Genomic DNA, 4,019 nt, shown 5'->3' with positions numbered 1-4,019 from the left:
ATTACTAGGCAAATGGATGGACCTGGAGGGCATCATCCTGAGTGAGGTAACACAATCACAAAGGAACTCACACAATATGTACTCACTGATAAGAGTTTGACACTCTTAATTAAGGTTCTAAGATAAAACTATCTTGTGTCAAGCTGAGAAAAAACTAAGCAACACATCCTATAATAAATTGATGATACCCCAATAGACATCATATGCTTCTGTGGGTCTCGCCTCTCCTGGGGGTGGCGTGGTGGGGTCATCTGTTACAAGCCTGCGAGTACAAAGGGAGCAAAAGCAGTGAGCAGTGGTCAGCCAGCTCTGAGTATGATGGAAGAACTTCTGGAGACCACTGCTGAAAAACAACTCTATTTTATTGGTCCTAGAAGAGGGTGTATAATGAGTTTGAGGAGTACAGGTGGAAAGGGCAAAATGGTCATAACACAGTACCTAATTATCATGCAGGAGGGAAGACAGAGAGGGACTTATGTGCTGAGTTATGCAGACTTGCAGAGAGCGCCCTGTGTAAGGTCATTTTTCAGACAAGGCCAGGTACCTGTGCTCAGGGACACTCTCCAGACAAAGTCAGGCAGAGAAAGGTAAGCCATGCTGAGATAGGGAGTCCACCATTTTCCACTGAGCTCAAACAGCCATTTAGACATTGGTGACTTCAAACACCACAGCAGGGTTCTCCAATATGCTACCAAGTAAAACCCCTAGTACCAGGAATGGGTTACTGTTCTGTCTGTCTGTCTGTCTGTCATTTTTTGAGTTGTTAGCTATTAGGTTCCTACAGATTCTCCTACACACACACACACACACACACACACACACACACAAAACAAAACAAAACCAAATCAGTCCATTGCTATTGACTACTCGCCAGAACTTGATGGTAATACCTATTGATTAAGATACCATATGCCTTACTACTCGGAAACCTCTCTCTGGTACTCCAGGGATGTTTCACCTTTGCTGGTTAGGGTTCATAGTGTTGGAAAACTCAGTCCTGGTATCAGAGTTAATAAAGGAATTATCAGTCTCATTCAGCAGGTACAATAACTAGCTTCCCAGTAATGTCATGAGAGCAGTCAACCACTCTGATTGGATTTAAACTGGTTCTATTTGGTAGAACCCATACTTTGCACTGCCAGTGAAGCCAGTAACCTGGGACTAGATAGATCATGGGTTCTAGAGTAAAACCTACTGGTATTATTCTGTTAAATGAACATAACAAATAAACAGCACCTTATGACTTATTATTGCACACACAGATCAGTGAATTGGGCAGCCCTCATTAGAGAAACCTCTTTTTGCAGTAGATAGTAATAAAACAGGGACCTATCAATGTGCAGACAGACACTTTGGAGTCCTTCAGAGCTAAATGGGATGGATTATCTACATGACATCCCTATCCTTAAGTTCAGGCACATATGCAAATGATGTAGAAGAAAGATTTTAAAAGTTGAAGATTGTGGATGACTTCAAAGAAACAATATTTTCCAGACTCATATGAACTTACAGATACTGTGATCACATGAAAACGACCTATACAAGTTCAATAGAAAGAAATCCAAATACATAGGAGGGAAACTGGCATTAATTTCCATCCCTGACAAAGAAGCTTTTCATTACTGACAGCTTCTAGAAGAGAGAAATCAGTTTTCTTCAACAGCGTGGTACTGGGTTTATCCTGCACACTTCAGGTCAGGCCTCAGACTTCTGAGTATTTAGCCAACACAAATTGGATTCTGTGGGTTTTTTTTTAATTGTTTTATTTTTAAAGAGCAACAGAACATGAAATTGTGTAGGTAGGATCTGGGAGGAGTCATGACTGGGGAATGTACATGATCATAAAAAGTTATATGAAATGCTCAAAGAATAATTTAAAACATTATTAAAACAGAAAGCATGGCAGTCAAGGAGAATGCTACAAGTATTTATATAAAATTATAAATGAAGATAACTTAATTACTGTGGAGTCAAAATTATAAAGGAATTTTTCATGGGAGTCAAGAGTACAGTAAAGACTGGCTACCTTGTGACAAAACAGAGCTTTTAGATGGTCGAGGCCAGGAATGTAATATTTGTAAGAGCACACAAAAATATATGGTACTTTCAAAACAATACAGAGTGATGCCAATTACTTTATTATTCACTTTTATTTAAAACGAAAACACAAACAAAAACGCTGTCATTGTAACCTTTCACCAGGAGCCTCATATGTACCAGGAAGTGTTAAGAACAGAAACTTCTGGCAGGGATTCTGGGCAGTACTTAAGGATCTATCTTTTCGAGAAGCTTTCACTTTCAAAGACTGGAAGCCTGAGGACAGTAACACCAAAATTAACAGCATAAGCATGCAGTCCAGTTTAGACGACAAACACCTACATATGATGCAACAGTAATATAACTTGAATCATTTAGACTGATTATTGTCAAGAAAAGAACTGATAACACATTTCAAAAGAGTAATCAAGTTCTACATATGCTTGCCAACAGCTACGTAAACAATAATAAACTTGGGGGTTGTAAGAAAATATGACAATTGCTTCAAGAAAGTTAATTTGGGGGCATTTTTCTTTATTTTTGCGATTATAATCTAATTACATAATGTATTCTTTCTCTTTCCTCTCCTCTTTTCTTATTAATTATTCTTATATACACACATACACTATATATATATATATATATATATATATATACATATATATATATATATAAAATCTGCTCCTTCTGTTTAATGGTTTTTATGTTTTCAGGTGACCATTTGGTATGCTCTTTCCTGGGGAAGATTATGTACCCACTTTCAGCATTCTTTAGTTGCCTGTAGCTCCTTGTGTAGGGTTAAGACCTCATTGTCTCTCCTTGTTCATTAAGGCATGTACATTGTTGTTGAGATTGAAAACTTCCTAAAAAGCATTTCCTCTGAGCTGTGATGTTTCCAAACATCAGTTTTACAAAATAAGTAAAACTCAAAATGCTGCATTCCCTGCTTCTTTATTCACCTTCACCTTGCCAATTATCTTCAGCTGATGTTATCTAAGTAATTGGTCTTAGGGTCCCGGAGTTGCCTCACAAACACATAAACAGTGGTCTCAATCTGACAGGGCTAGTTTATTGAGCATATGCCCCCAGGCCTGATCTACAGGGCCACTGGTTTTCCCACCAGTCAGGATGTAGAGATAGAAGATTTCCTTTGGAACATGTCTTTCTTGTACATTTATCCTGCTCCCATTGGTTGGGGTATTCAATTGTGGCAGGGGACTTAGCTTGTCTAACATTCATATCTTAACTTATCAGTCAGGATATTAGTTATAGACATACAGTATATGTCTCTTTCTGCCAAGTAGGATGTCAGTTCCCAGGGAGGTCTTTGGAATGTAAACTTTACTTGACACCTACTCAAAATGAAAGCCTTACTCCAGGTTCTTATATTGTTGCAGGTGTCTCTTATGTTGGGATCCATCGCAGGGGTAGCTTATAAAACCAAATACCATAAAAGATTATTCCCAGGTGCAGGAAGTGCAGCTGCATGGCTAGTTTGTCTTCAAGCTTATTATGGGTAACTACACAAAGTAGTTCTACTGACTTCTATCATGATTGGTTTCCAAGGGCTCAGAACACAACAGAATATGTAATCAACTTGGGCATGAGAAAGTTTCCTAGTAGCAGCAGAAACTTTGGAGAAAGTTTCCTTATAATTAGTAACAGCACAACATGGCAGGCTAGCCAGGTAACCGTTACCTAGGCCTTAACATTTTACATAGGTCTTAACATTTGATTCAAGCCTTAATATTTTACCTAGGTCTTAACAATCAGACAGCAGTTTTTATATGTGCAGATGTTGTGTCTGCATAGATCATTGTTACTCTCACAGTTGTAAGAACAGCTTTGCCATGGGTTCCAGTACTGATACTATGTCTGGAAAACCATGTCATTATTAGACTGTTTGGCAATGATATGATTAAAACCTGTTTACAATGAATGCTATTTAGAAAGCAAGGGAGAAACAGAGAGAGAGAGAAAGA

This window comes from Mus caroli, chromosome 13 (assembly GCF_900094665.2).
Source record: "Mus caroli chromosome 13, CAROLI_EIJ_v1.1, whole genome shotgun sequence".
Lineage (NCBI taxonomy): Eukaryota > Metazoa > Chordata > Mammalia > Rodentia > Muridae > Mus > Mus caroli.
The sequence above is the reverse complement of the archived record's forward strand: the minus strand, read 5'-3'. Positions refer to the sequence as shown.